The following is a 15,939-nucleotide window of genomic DNA, read 5'->3' as shown; positions in this document are numbered from 1 at the left end:
TTTTAAGAAATCACGTGCTTTACAAGAAACGAAACACAAAAGAAGATAACAGGAGCATGAGAAACGAAACTAGATTACCAATACGCACCTAGTAATCTGTGAAATAGAGTACAGGGAAAAACACAAAATGGAAACTAAATTATAAAATGGATGTGGTTAAGCTAAATATCCCTTCAGACCTACGTATGCGTTTGCTTCTCTGTGTGATATGTACTGTAGATATTCGCCAGCACACCAAGGATCATCAATTTCGTCCAAATGTTTTTTTATTCAAAGAATGATCACATCACAAAACGTTGTAGTGCAACATTTTAGGAGCCACACAGGACCCCTTCATCACTGACTGTGGAAACATCACACTGGACCTCATGTACCTTGGATTCTGTGCCTCTTTACTCTTCGTCCACACTCTGAGACCTTGATTTCCAAATGAAATGTAATATTTTTTATATTGTAAAGCACTGCGTAAACTGTTGGCGCTATATAAATCCTGAATAATAATAATAATATTTTCCACAGTCCGTGATGATTTGAGGAACCATGTCATCTGCTGGTGTTGGTCCACTGTGTCCAAAGTCAGTGCAGCCCTCTACCAGAAATTCTAGAGCACCAAGTGTTGAGTGCATACTATACTGTACATGGACATACTTTTCAGTAAGCCAACATTTCTGTATTAAAAATCCCTTTTTTTAATTGATCTTATGTAATATTCTAATTTTCTGAGATACTGAATTTTGGGTTTTCACTAGCTGTAATTCATAATCATCAAAATTAAAAGAAAGAAATGCTTGAAATATATCACTCTATGTGTAACGCATTTTATATAAAATATATGAGCTTCACCTTTTGAATTGAATTGAATTACTAAAAATAAATTAACTTTTTGATGATATTCAAAATTTATGAGATGCGTGTGTGTGTGTGTGTGTATGTATGTATATGTATATGTATATATGTATATATATATATATATATATATATATATATATATATAATGTTTGGGGGTTCTGAGTAATTTTTTAGCAAACAAATGATAGTTTTTACATGTAGGAGAGAAATGCCAGAATTGGCTTGGATGCAAAGGGGTTAAGGTAAAAAATCATTCCAGTGGTAGTATCGCCCTCTCACTCCTCTTATAATTACCTTACGAGTAATTACGAGTCTTATCTCGATCCAGTGCTGTGCCCATCCGCAGCAGCACTGGTTTCTCTCTCCTCTCTCTCTGGTCACAGAAGACCAGATAATAATAATAATAATAATATTAATAATAATAGCGCAAAATAAAAAACACAAAAAGAAAAGTGCGAATCAACACTCACCAAACTTATACTAACACAAAATTAGCAGAAGGAGCCCAAAGGGTGGCGCTAAAGAGCTGAAAAAACACATAGTACGTCACTACGTTCGTAATTGTTGGCCAACATTTGTGTGACCGTGTGTATGCAAGGCAAGTTGGAGCCAACAACTTTCAAACAAAAATCCACGGTTTTGTTGGCAGAAAGTCCGATCGTGTGTACGGGGCATTATTGAAAAGGGATCAGATGAACTTAGTGTCCCTAGGCACTTCATGTTGCATGTTCATGCAACAAATCCACTGAAGGGTTAAAATTCTGGGTGTTGGAATCTATCCCTCCTTGTGACTCCCAGGCTGAAAGGTTCCAGAAGTTATGCTGTAGGGAAACCTACTGGATCTTTACCTTGAATTCTCTGGCGCCTGGGGGTTTGAACGAGGAGATAGAAGTCAACACAATTCTATCATACCTATACTCGCAACACTATATCTCCTCTTCCCGCTTCCCCCTTTTTTTTACCGCCCCCTTCTATCCATTACCGCCCCCTCCCTCTTTTTTTTTTTACTGCCCCTCTTCATAGTCTGTGTGTATATACATCGCCCTTTAGATTTGCTAATAGGAATTATTACCTGATATGTATCTTGATAAATTTATAATTTGTATTTTTTAGTGTAAGTAATTATGTAGTAATCATAATAGGTTATTTTATTTGAAGTCACCTTTTACTGTATATAGTTATTGGATTTTTTACCATTTATTATAAAATAGTATCATAGATGTGTTACTATGCAGCCGTTCATTCGGATCAGATGACATTTTTTATCATTTTTAAGGATTTTTTTATAATCATGCCCATTTTCCTTTATTCTATTTAATATACTTTTTAGCTCATTGCCCGCTGTGCTATAGGTACACTTGTGCCATGCTATGACAGCTATACATGTTGGAGATTTGATTACAGCTAAAAAAGTTGGCCAGTATAGCCCTGTTGATTGGACGACTGGCCACGCCCAGTTTCTGTACTGATTGGGTGTTTTTTGTTTTATTCTGTCCTGACAATATAAATTTTCCTGTCTAGAGGGGGTGGGTTTGCCTGAAGAAGGAGGCGGCGCCCTGGAAACGCGTTACGGCCCTCCCCCGTCCTGATTTGGTCTCTTGCTAGCTCCGTGAGAGCAGGTGTGAGAGCTGGAGACGCTGCTGGTTATACACCTCCATATGGCAGGTCTGAGCTTATCCTCACAGTGGTCTTCTCATCCCTTGTGACAGCTGACTGCTTGATTGGTGATCCACATCCACCCTGTGTGCAGCTTGCAAGATACTTTTATGTAAGTGTATCTGAATTAAGTGTTACTTGCTTTTACTATCACAGTGACCCAGGCGCCCTCTTTCTGATGTTTTTGTTTGTCTGGGTGAACTCCCATTTCCTGCTGATAAACACAGGTAAAACAGACAGGGGGAATGCAACAGCCAACACCCGGATGCTGGAATGAGGAGCAGGAGCACTCCTGACAGTAAGGCTCGGTTCACACTGGGGCGACTTGGGATCCGACTTGTATGCCCTCAAGTCGCCCCAGAAAGAGATTCACATTTAAGTGAATGGGAGTGTCTTAATAGACACTACTGAGGTCGCTCCGACTTCAGAGCGTACTCCCTGTACTACTTTGATCCGACTTTGATCCGACTTCAGCCTATTGACTATCATTGAAGTCGGATCGCCGTCTCGCATGATCCGACTTCGGCATGCGACTTGTGCTCAGATGATCTTGAGGGGGAACTCCGCGCCAAATTTTAAATAAAAATCCGGCATGGGTTCCCCCTCCAGGGGCATACCAGGCCCTTGGGTCTGGTATGGACCTTGAGGGAAACCCCCTACGCCGAAAAAACTGTGTGGGGGGTCCCCCCCAATCCATACCAGACCCTTATCCGAGCACGCAGCCCGGCCGGACAGGAATGGGGGTGGGGACGAGCGAGCGCCCCCCCCTCCTGAACCGTACCAGGCCGCATGCCCTCAACATGGGGGGGGTTGGTGCCTTGGGGGAGGGGGGCGCGCTGCGGCCCCCCCACCCCAAAGCACCTTGTCCCCATGTTGATGAGGACAAGGGCCTCTTCCCGACAACCCTGGCCGTTGGTTGTCGGGGTCTGCGGGCGGAGGGCTTATCGGAATCCGGGAGCCCCCTTTAATAAGGGGGCCCCCAGATCCCGGCCCCCCACCCTATGTGAATGAGTATGGGGTACATCGTACCCCTACCCATTCACCTAGGGAAAAAGTGTCAATTTAAAAAAAAAACACTACATAGATTTTTAAAGTATTTTATTAGACAGCTCCAGGGGTCTTCTTCCGTCTTCGGGGGTCTTCTCCGCGCTCTCCGGGTCTTCTGCCGGGCTGCTCCGCTATTTTCTGCTCTTTTGCCGCTCTTTTGCTATAGCGGAGGAGCCCGGTCTGCTGCCTTCTTCTCTTCGGGGGTCTCTCCGGTTCTTCTCCGCGCTCTCCGGGTCTTCTGCCGGGCTTCTCCGCTCTCTTCTGCCACTCTTTTGCTAAAGCGGAGGAGCCCGGTCTTCCGTCTTCTGCCCTCTTTTCTCCTGATGTTGACACGACGCTCTCTGGGGCTGGAATGCACTCTGAGCGCTCCGCTCTGACTTATATAGGTGGTGACCACGCCCCCTTATGCCGTCACAGTCCCTGGGCATGCTGGGACTGTGACGTTTTAGGGGCGTGGTCATCGCCCAATGACCACGCCCCCTTATGCAGTCATAGTCCCAGCATGCCCAGGGACTGTGACGGCATAAGGGGGCGGGGTCACCGCCTATATAAGTCAGAGCAGAGTGCACAGAGAGCATTCTAGCCGGAGAGAGCGTCGTGTCAACATCAGAAGAAAAGAGGGCAGAAGACGGAAGACCGGGCTCCTCCGCTTTAGCAAAAGAGCGGCAGAAGAGAGCGGAGGAGCCCGGCAGAAGACCCGGAGAGCGCGGAGAAGAACCGGAGAGACCCCCGAAGTCGGAAGAAGACCCCGGAGCTGTCTAATAAAATACTTTAAAAATCTATGTAGTGTTTTTTTTTTAAATTGACACTTTTCCCTAGGTGAATGGGTAGGGGTACGATGTACCCCATACTCATTCTCATAGGGTGGGGGGCCGGGATCTGGGGGCCCCCTTATTAAAGGGGGCTCCCGGATTCCGATAAGCCCCCACCCGCAGACCCCGACAACCAACGGCCAGGGTTGTCGGGAAGAGGCCCTTGTCCTCATCAACATGGGGACAAGGTGCTTTGGGGTGGGGGGGCCGCAGCGCGCCCCCCTCCCCCAAGGCACCAACCCCCCCATGTTGAGGGCATGCGGCCTGGTACGGTTCAGGAGGGGGGGGCGCTCGCTCGTCCCCACCCCCATTCCTGTCCGGCCGGGCTGCGTGCTCGGATAAGGGTCTGGTATGGATTGGGGGGGACCCCCCACGCCGTCCTTTCGGCGTAGGGGGGTTCCCCTCAAGATCCATACCGGACCCAAGGGCCTGGTATGCCCCTGGGGGGGGAACCCATGCCGGATTTTTATTTAAAATTTGGCGCGGAGTTCCCCCTAAAGATTCATACCAAACACAGTGGCGGGGATCCAAGTCGGATCCCCGTTCATTGAAAGTCGGATCCACAAGTCGTGTTGAAGTCGGGTTGAAGTCGCGTTGCAAAGTCGCGTTGAAGTCGTGTTGCCCCTGTGTGAATCGAGCCTAAGAAACATTGTGCAGTAAGGGCAGTCTACTGCCCATGGCTGCCCAAGACTGTAGCCCATGTTGCCTTCCCATAAATCCTGGACTGGATCGATCAGGTGGAGAGCATAAAGTATCCCAATAACTAAACTCAATGGAGCATTTTGAAAAAAACAAATTGGATCTGCACAGTTTCCTTACCAGAAGACCTTAAGAGTTCATAGGAAACAACCACCTTATTTGTAAGTAAACTCAAAATGGAAATTGTATAAAATGTGTCTTTTGCTTCCATAGCAACCATTCAGCTTCTCTTTCTTCCCCTCCTCTTCCTGCCTGGTAAAAAAGGTTGTCCTCAGGTCAGAAAGTGAGGGTAAATCTCTCCAACAGCAACATAGACAAGTAAAAATAATCTTACCTGGCAGGCTCCATGGCAGCATACGTGTGGGTAGGCTCCGCCTCCATAACTACCCAATAGGACCCCTCTCCCATAAATCTTTGTTCTAGGCTGCTATCCATGTTCCTTTTGTGTCCTCCTCCGTAGGACCAGGTGTTGGTTCTCCTACCTGAAGATAATCCTCCCTACGATCGAATCAGCCGAGTGCCAATTTTTCCTCCGATAGGCCCTGACTGTTAAGCAGGTTATGGAGTGTACAGCAGAGTAGCGCTGAAGATTGGATCGGTTCATCTATGTGCGCACGGTCTGTTTGCCTATTGTTCCAGGCGACCATTATCTGCTGCCAAGTCCGGTGTGTGTGTGTGTATGGCGGTTCCTCGGCCCAGGTGATCATAGGTGGAGGGGTAAGTTTTCAAATTTATATACATGGCAGCAGTGTTTATGTGATGTTGGTACCTTTCTGTATGTTTATTTCCCATCACTGGTGTCCTAGCTGGTGCAGTCGTTTCCTGCGTTCCAGCAGCCGCTCGCTCCTTCATTTCCCGGTACCGGCCTGAGCTCTGCGCATGCGCGTACCCGATACGAAGTCGAGGCTTGGTTCTCGCATGCGCGCGGGCGTCTCGCGTCTGACGGCGGCGATGACGTCACGGGCACCACTTTTAAAAGCTGTGGTAAGCTTTCTTAAAAAACAACAGTTTTAGGCATTATCTATTTATGATACAACGGCTACAATTGCGGACACTAACCGAATCAAAACTACAGCCCAAAATCATCAACTGATCCAAAGGACATCTCAGCAGATTGAATCTGGAAATTCATCCTGGACATACAGAGACCTGTAACTGCGATACAATCGGGGCTCTGACTAGCAGCAGAGGACCAGAAGCTCCTCCCGCCAATATTTCCCTGCAGATGGGCTTGGAAAGAGCTGGGTCACATGACAGCTGTATATAAATTATGAAAAAGATTGTGTAACCAGTTCCGGACCGCACACCACATATATACTGCGGCAGGGTGGCCCAGCTGCTCGAAATCACGTACAGGGGATGGCCGAAATCTGACTTGTATCTTAGTGCAGCCTCCAGGGAAAATCAGTGAGCCAATCTAGGTAGCCATATTGCATTGCATTTTACAGAAAATTACAGCGGCTGCAGATTGAAAAGGTATGTGTCAGCTCAACCACATCTTCCACCGTTAAATGAAATTGGGATCTGCTGGCTGTCTCTGTGTGTGTGTCTTTGACAGAGCCTCCAGCCAGGAGTTGTTTTTGACTGACCTGACCTCTTGATGGATGATGATCCCTTCAGAACCTGCTCACATCTATATGCTCTTTTGATGACTTCAAAAATGTGAGTTTGATCACTACTTTCTTATGAATAAAAACTGTTTTTAGTCTACACCCAGAGGCGCCTCTCTCTTCTGTTTCTCCTTAGGATTTGGAATTTGGTTTCGCTTCTTGATGAAGGCAGCCCTGTTTGTGGACTCTCCATTCCTTGGATCCCTGGACCTTTTTTATGACTGTGACATTATGCTCCACATGTGATACTTCTTTTCCCTTTATCGTCTATGGATGTATACATGTGGATATAATTAATTTTATTGCTGACAGGGATTTTTAGTTTCCCTTCTTGTTGTTGTTTTTATTGCTATTTCCAGTTCTCTGCGCCTATACTTGTATAGTGTAAGCTTTCAGAGCCCCGGGAATGATCGTGGGGGATACGGCGACTTCCCGGGGCAACTATCTTGACGTTTCAAGGTAAGATAAGCTCTATTGTCTGGGTGTGAGGTCTGTTGTCAGCCAGCTGATGTGTGAATCTGTCTCTGCAGTTTCCTATTGTGTTGACACTATGGACTCCTCACTGCCCCCTAGTGGCCAGCCCGCTTGTAGCAGGTATGTTTGCATTTATGCTTTTTTACCTGTGCAAGGATTGAGAGTAGGATTTTGGGACACTAGCTGATTTCTGTCTCTATCTTTTCTGTGCTTCTTTCCTTACAGCCCTTCTAGGTCTGATCCACACCGTAGTTCCCATAAAGGAAGTGGATCATCAAAAATCACACCACCGGCAATCTTCCTCCAGGTCTAGCCATCATAGATCTCCTTCCAGATCTGAACAGCGCAGTAAAAATCCTTCTCACCCCCCTTCATCTCACTCTAGCAAGAGATCAGAAAAATCATGCTGGGGGTGCAGGATGCCTGTTCCAGTAGACAAATCTCTCTGTGATCATTGCTTCTTGAAAGCTGCAGATGAGAGGGATGGTGCAGACCAGCGTTTAGAATCTATGGTGAGACGGGTTGTGAAAGAATCTCTACAGGAAAGAGAGGCTCAACAGCCCCGTGATTCCCAATCAGACCCATTATGCCCTCCAGTGGGAGAAGGTTCAGTACATGATACACGGGAGTCTTCCCAGCCAAGTCACCATTCTGCTCCTATTTCTGACAGTGAATCGGATCTGGAAGATCCTGGCGTGGGGTTTCAATACGCTTTAGTCCCTTCTTTGGTGAAGGCAGTAAGAGAGGCCCTGAAGTGGGAAGATCCGGTTACTTCCCCCCCCCAAAACAGAGAAAAATTTTCAAGCAGCTCAATAAGGAGTGACAATATTTTCCTTTACTCTCTGAGCTGGGCGATATCATATCGGAGGAATGGAGCAAAATGGACAAAAAGAGTTCCATGCAGTCAAAGGTCTTGAAACTATATCCTTTAAGGAAGAGGAAGAAAAACACCTTGAGTCAGCTCCTTTAGTGGATGCAACACTGATGAGACTAGCAAGATATGTAACGCTTCTCTTAAAAGATACTGTATCTTTTAAAGATCCTCTGGAAAGACAAATTGATTCAGATCTAAAAAGGATCTACCTGACGTCAGGAATGGCATGTAAGCCAGTACTTGCGATAGCTGCAGTTTCCAAAGCATTGGAATCTTGGTCTGATAACATGGATGAGTTCTTAAGAGGTATCTCTGTTGAAACAGCTAAAGATTCTCCTATCCAGGAGATCAGGCTGGCATCAGCCTTTCTTGGGGAGGCCTCTATTGATGTCATCCGCCTGATGTCCCGAATTATGTTGGCGGCTGTTTCAGCACGTCATGCTTTATGGCTCTGTCCGTGGTTGGCGGATCCGGCTTCCAAGCAAGCTTGGTGCCGAATTCCTTTTGAAGGAAATTCATTGTTCGGCAACAAGCTTGATAGTGCCATAACCCAGGCCACAGGTGGTAAATCTGGTTTCCTCCCTCAAGACAGACGTTTACAATATCAGAAACGCAATTTTCCTAGAAGACAAAATTCCGATCGTGCTAGGGAAGCGCGCAGCTACATACCTGGTCGGGAGTTTTCAAGATCCTGGAAATCCAGGCAGCCCTCTTTCAAAAAACCTACAAAAGGTGGTTCCTCTGGTAACCAGGACTCCGCTAAGTCTTTTTGAGATTGGGCCCGCTAAGGCATGCCAGGTGGGGGCTCGTCTTCGCCACTTCAGGCATGTCTGGGCGGCCTCAATCTAGGATTACTGGACCATCAAGACGGTCTCCTCCAGTCACAAGTGGGTCTTCAACAACACCCCAAGACTCAGATTTGTTCCTACATCTCTTCCAGGTGTAGAAGAGAAAAAGCAGGTCCTGTTAACCTACGTGAATTGTTTATTGGATTAAGGCGCAGCCGTCCCTGTTGCAGAAAACAAACGAGGCAAAGCCATGTATTCTCCTCTGTTCATGATACAAAAAAAAAACGGTACATGGAGACCAGTCATAGACTTAACTCATCTCAATTTCTTTATCCGAAAGGAAAAGTTCAAAATGGAATCTTTACTTACGATTCAACAGTCAGTACATCTGGGAGATTGGATGATTTCAATCGATTTGAAAGATGCTTACTTTCACGTGCCTGTGGCAACGGATTTCCAACAATTCCTCCACTTTGCGGTAGGCAATCAGCATCTGCAGTTCACATGTCTACCTTTCGGCCTAACAACATCACCTCGGGTCTTCTCCAAGGTCCTTTTATCTGTTGTAGCTCTACTTCGCATCAAGGGGGTTCGTCTCCACCACTATTTAGACGACCTACTTCTCCTAGCTCAAAACAAAGATCAACTTTTAGAGCACAAGAGCTTAGTCATTTCCACCCTGCAGGAATTCGGGGGGCTTCTGAATTTTAGAGAAGAGCCATCTAGAGCCAACACAATCCCTTGTGTTTCTAGGGGCTCACTTCAACACATTGGAAGGCACCATCTCCCTTCCAGAGGAGAAGACTGGAGTGATTAGAGACAGAATACACGCAGCCCTTGCGTCATCTCACCTCTCCGCTCTCCAATGCCTAAAAGTAATTGGCACAATGACAGTCACCATTCCTATGGTGAAGTGGGCCCAATGGCATACACGACCCTTCCAAAAAGGGTTCCTTCAACAATGGGATTCTTCCAGCCAAGTCCAGCGCATACACCTTACTCCAACCATGAGAATGTCTCTCCTTTGGTGGCTTCAAGGGAACAATCTGCGCAATCACCATTCAATCATTCCCATCTCAAGGGTCACAATAACATCGGATGCCAGCAATCGGGGATGAGGCGCTCACAGCCTTTCGGAAGTGGCGCAGGGCCGATAGATTTTCCCTGCTCGAGGGATTGTCTCCAACATTCTGCAGCTGAGGCCCGCCTTTCAGGCACTCCTGTCATTTCGCCATCTAACAGAGGATTCATCAGTAATACTAAGGTTGGACAATACAACCGCCATGGCTTACATAAAGAAGCAAGGTGGAACTCGCAGCTGGTCTCTGTTACAGGAAGTGGAGCCAATAATGGGCTGGGCTCAGAAGTATTTGTATAACATCTCGGCGGTTTACATTCCGGGTATTCAGAATGTACAGGCGGACTTCCTCTCGGGGGTTCAAATGGACAACAACGAGTGGTCTCTCCACAGAGGTGTGTTCGAGTGGCTTCTGACCCTGGGAGTACTTCCAGAGGTCGATCTGTTTGCTTCCCAATGCAATCACAAAATGCCCAGATATTATTCGAGGTTCAGAGACCCTCAGGCATATGGAATAGATGCTCTCTCAGATCAGTGGAGGTTTCAGAAGGCTTATGCCTTCCCTCCGGGACCGGTGATTCTTCAATTTCTCCGGAGGCTCAGAACAGAGAAGGTGGAGATCATTGCAGTGATTCCTTTCTGGCCCAACAGGCCGTGGTTCCCTCTGTTATCGCTCCTCAGTTATCAAGACTCAGTTCTCCTACCTCTCAGGCTGGATCTACTGTCTCAAGGCACAACGTTACACCCATGCCCATCCTGCCTACACCTCAGGGTGTGGTTCTTGAGAGGGAAAGGCTTGAATCTCTAGGTTGTCCTGAAGAAGCTATTCCAACTCTTCTCAGTGCCAGGAGAGGAAGTACTAATAGGGTATACGAGCATATATGGTCTAGATTCACTGATCATATGTCTTCCAGGTCGAATCCTTGTAACTCTCCAGCAGTACAGGACATACTGAGTTTTCTTCAATCAGGACTTGACCTATCCTTAGCAGTCAGCTCATTAAGAGTTCAAGTTTCAGCCATCTCGGCCTTCACAGGAGTGTCTTGGGCAAATCATACATTAGTTCGTCAATTCTTTAAAGGAGCCATCAGGCTTAAACCTCAAAGAAGACCTAGGTTCCCCAAATGGGACCTCCCTATTGTCTTGGATTTTCTCTCAAATCTCGGATCAGATCCTGACAAACCTCTTTCCATGAGAGACCTCACGCTCAAGACCACCTTCTTAGTAGCTGTGACTTCGGCTAAAAGAGAAAATGAGAAATCTAGGTTCAGAAGAACCTTTTCTGACCTTCTTTCCAGACAGGGTAGTGTTGATTCCCATGCTAGGGTCAAACCCTAAAGTGACCTCAGTCTTTCATGAAAACCAAGAGATTGTACTTCCTACTTTCAGAACAACGGATAATCAGGATGTTCATCCACTTGATGTAGGCCACACTCTAAAACAATACCTGGAGGTCACGGCCCCGTTCAGACAAACAGAATTTCTTTTCGTTCTTCTCCATGGTAAAAACAAGGGAATGCGAGCTTCGGTCAGATCAATTTCTTCTTGGATTGTGCAGACCATTCAGAGGGCATACAAGGCAAAGGGCTTGGCTCCTCCAGAGGCAGTGACAGCTCATTCGACCCGGAGTATCTCAACCTCGTGGGCAGCTTCTCGGCATGTCGCGCCTGAAATCATTTGTAGAGCGGCTTCTTGGTCTTCTATTAACACATTTGTCTCCCACTACTGTGTTGAGCCTGCTGCGCTGTCATCCATTAATTTTGGTTTACAAGTATTGTCGGTTGAAAATGTTAAATAAAATTTGGTTTCTTTGCTCAAACATTTTTGCCCACCTGGGTGTGTTTTGGCGAGTTATTTCCCACACGCATGCTGCCATGGAGCCTGTCAGGAAAACTGAAAATTTATATCAAATACTTACCGTAATTTTCCTTTCCTGATAGGCTCCATGGCAGCAGGAGTCTCTCCCAAATGTCTGGAGTAGGCTAGTTACGGAACATGGATAGCAGCCTAGAGCAAAGATTTATGGGAGAGGGGTCCTATTGGGTAGTTATGGAGGCGGAGCCTACCCACATGTATGCTGCCATGGAGCCTATCAGGAAAGGAGAATTACGGTAAGTATTTGATATAAATTTTCAGTTTTATCTTGAAGAGGAGGGCCCATTAAAAAAAAAAAAAAAATTAAAAGTCAGCAGCTACAAATACTGCAGCTGCTGACTTTTAATTGGACACTTACCTGTCCCTGGGTCCAGCGATGCAGGAGATCGAAGCCTCGCTCGTCTCCCCCTCCGTTTGGCGGCGCAGGCATTGCAACTGTGGGCGCCGGGCTGTGGCTTCACAGCCGGGCACCCACTGCGTATGCGCGAGCGGCGCCGAGCACCGTGATTGGCCGCTCAGTCACCTGGGACCTGTAATATGTCCCAGATGATTGACAAGAGGGAGGGAGCAGAGCTGAGCCCTTCCTGTGCTGAGGAGGAAGTGATGTCACCAGCCCAGGCACTGAAAAAGGCAGACTACGAGGGACCCCCTAGCAACAGGCATTTAGAGGTGAGTAAAAAAAAAAAATTCCAAGTGGATTTTTTTTTTAGGAATTTTCATGCATTTTTTTTTTTTTTTTTTTGGGTGGAACACCACTTTAAGTAGGAAATACCAGGACCTCTCACCTTTTGTATTGTTCAAACACAAGTACAAGTGGGGCACTGGATTTGTGTCTTTAAAGGGTTACTGAAATGACCACTGGGCACACAGGCTCCATTTTGGCAGCACTCCACAAAAGGGACCACCTTCAGGAAAGAGGGAAAAGACCCAGAGTTGAGAATCCACACACATACAATCCAATAAGAGCACCAAACAAACGTCTAATGCCACGTACACACGATCGGAATTTTGGCCTGCAAAAGACCGATGAGAGATTTTCCTTGGATAATGTGACTGTGTGTATGCTCCATCTGACTTTTGCTGGCCGAATTCCAGCCAGCAAAAGCTTGTGAGCGTGTTCTTAATTTTTCGGTCGGAAAAAGTTCCTATCCGAAAATGTGATCGTCTGTGGCAATTCTGACGCGCAAAATTCCTACGCATGCTCGGAAACAATTCGGCGCATGCTCAGAAGCATTGAACTTCATTTTCTCGGCTCGTCGTAGTGTTGTACGTCACCGCGTTCTTAATGGTCGTAAGTTCAGCGAACTTTTGTGTGACCGTGTGTATGCAAGGCAAGCTTGAGTGGAATCCCGTTTGAAAAGCCATCATATCTTTTTCCGACGAGAAGTCCGCATACTAGCTCATTATGAGATACTTACCTTAGAACGAGGCGCCGGCATTTCACCCGGTCCACGTCGAGGGAGCTGACATTTCCCCTCGGCGTGTCTTCCGGGTATCGCGGCTCCGGCATTGTGAGTGGCCGGACCAGTGATGTCGTCACTCCCGCGCATGCGTGCGGGAGACTTCTTTCCGGCAAGGTCCGGAGTTTGCCGGGCTTTCAGCCGAGAATCCCCTGTGTGTATGCGCCGCTGCAGTCAGCGGCTCATTGCGAGGGGAATATCTCCTAAACCGTACAGGTTTAGGAGATATTATTTTTACCTACAGGTAAGCCTTATTATAGGCTTACCTGTAGGTAAAAGTTTAAAAATCAACTATACAACCGCTTTAAGAATTCTGACTGTGCTTAAATGGACTCAGGTGAGCAGATATCAAATAAAGCTGCACTGGGATTTACTTGGGAAAGTTTTAGGAGGGCAGGTTACGCCAGTGTTAGTGAATGTAGCAAAAAAAAAAACCTAACTGAGCCCTTGAGTCTGTTAGATTTAAACATGAACTTTACTTAAATACAAGTAAAACCTAATGGGGGTTCTACCCTTTCCCCATTTTATCCAAAAGGTTAAAAAAAGTTTAGGGTATAGTTTCACTTTAACTGCATTCATTTTCTTTTTTTCAACTTTTTACCACTCTATTTTTTACCTATAATCCTATCAGCAACACACACTGTTCTATGGTGATAACACTCACCATACTGTATCTATAGGAGAAGCACAGTTGTCACCTTGGAACAGGACTACAAACAACTCTTCCTCTCCTCATCTTTCTAACATAAGAAATGAATTGTAGGTCACAGAGGGAACTGGGGATAATCCTAATTGACATAGGTGTGCGCAGCCTATTTCATTAGGGTGTGCACCCCAAAGCTCCAACACATATGCGTTTGACATATTTACCGGCCTCTTCCGCACTCTCCATCCTGAAACAATGGGAGGAAGGGGGAGCCAGGGAGCACACAGGGGGACCCGGACAACAAAAAGAAGAGTAACAGGGACAGGAGGGGTGGTGGGGGTGGCATATATTGGTACCGATCCCCTGTATTTTCCTCCTGTGGCAGCTGAATGTCGATGAGAGGGAGAGGAGGTGAAGCCTACTTTCAGCTGCTGCAGGAGAAAAATACAGATCGGTTCCACTAAATTCTACATCCACCACTTTTCCTGTCCAGTTTGAGGGTCGGCAAGGAAGGATTGCGTTTTACCTGTCAGCTGCTCGCCATTGACGGGTTGCCAACCGCAGGATTAGGGTGTGCCCAGGCACACCTGGCACACACCTTGCGCACGCCTATGCTAATTGATATAAATGCACCACATGCAAAGATCACAAGAAGTTTTTAGATCACAAGATTTCTGGCAGAATCAACAGGTATTTTTTTCACTTATTGAATTGATATCACACAATTCTTACAATGAATTATATAACGGACCAAAAGAGGGCAACTAAAAGAAATGCACTCTTAGGGCTTAGATGTACTGCAATACATACTTTTTCTGGACGAGTGACTTCGGGGCATGAAAGCCAAACACCCCACAGTTATGTACATGTAATCAACTGGTCTGAAGCACTGGGTGAGGTAGATCAACACCCAGAAGAACCAGCTGTAGTTGCTCTGACCCGTATTACTTTCTGAAGTGGACTGTGAGTGGGGTGAAAAAGGCCTTTTAGGCCAGGCTAAGTGTTCTCTGCCATGAATACTAGTACACTTAGGAGTGAGAGTAATATTGGAGAGTGTGTCCAGCTGGGCTATGGGGTGGGACAAAAAGAGAGAGACTTGCATACTACAGAAGTCACCTTGTTAATCTTAGTTTGACAAAGATATTGTTAATCTCGGTTTGAATAAAGCAGATTGCTACAGAATCTAGTATAAAGGGAGATAGGTCCCAATACTGTGGTGCTCCCACCGAGAGGAGGCCAAGTGGAAGATGGCTTACGAGTGATGCGCTGATGTTTACAAATGACTGCTACAGTATGTCCACTGTTGTGTATGGCATTCTATGCCAAAGATACCTGTCAGTATGTCAAGTAATGTTGTATATTATTGCCATCTTTTTTAAAGGAACAGTAAAGTGAAGAAAATACTTCTTTAGTGTGTACATTCCTTTTTTGAGAATAGAAAGGCTAACGGCCAGGGATGTTGTGGATAAGCCTACAGCAAGGAATCGGGCACATAATGACGAAGGCTTCTAAGTACCAGCAGTGGGTCACAGTCTTAATCAAGAAGAAATGGGACGGGCACATTTTTGTGCCAACACCTGGCCAATCAGATATACCCTTACAAAGTGACCACCGTCTCCAGGACGGAAAGTGAATGGAAATCCAAAAATATTCAGCATTAGAATAGAAGGAAAATCAATGGAGTCAATAGTTCCGGTGGCTAATTATGAAAATGTCCCTTACTTTGGAGAGATTTCCTCAAGATTCCCTCGCTTTCTGACGATCTTCTGGCAAAAAAAAAAAAAAAAGACAGGATCTAATCATTCCCTACACTCTATCCAAAAAAAAAAAAATTAAGCATTCATAATGGCACTATTTTTCTGCTAGGACAAGATTATTTTGAAATTAAATTGTAATTCTCTCTTAAAAGAAATACATAAGTAATGCTTGTGTACGTCTTAAAATATTAGGAAAAATCTATTATGAGAGAAACCTGGGGGCAGCTATAGCTGATCTTCTTACAAAAATATCAGTTGTCTGGCTGTCATGCTGACTCCCTAGCTTCATCAGTGACATGGGACTAGCATACAGC

Source organism: Aquarana catesbeiana, linkage group LG06 (genome assembly GCF_042186555.1).
Source record: "Aquarana catesbeiana isolate 2022-GZ linkage group LG06, ASM4218655v1, whole genome shotgun sequence".
Taxonomy (NCBI): domain Eukaryota; kingdom Metazoa; phylum Chordata; class Amphibia; order Anura; family Ranidae; genus Aquarana; species Aquarana catesbeiana.
The sequence above is the reverse complement of the archived record's forward strand: the minus strand, read 5'-3'. Positions refer to the sequence as shown.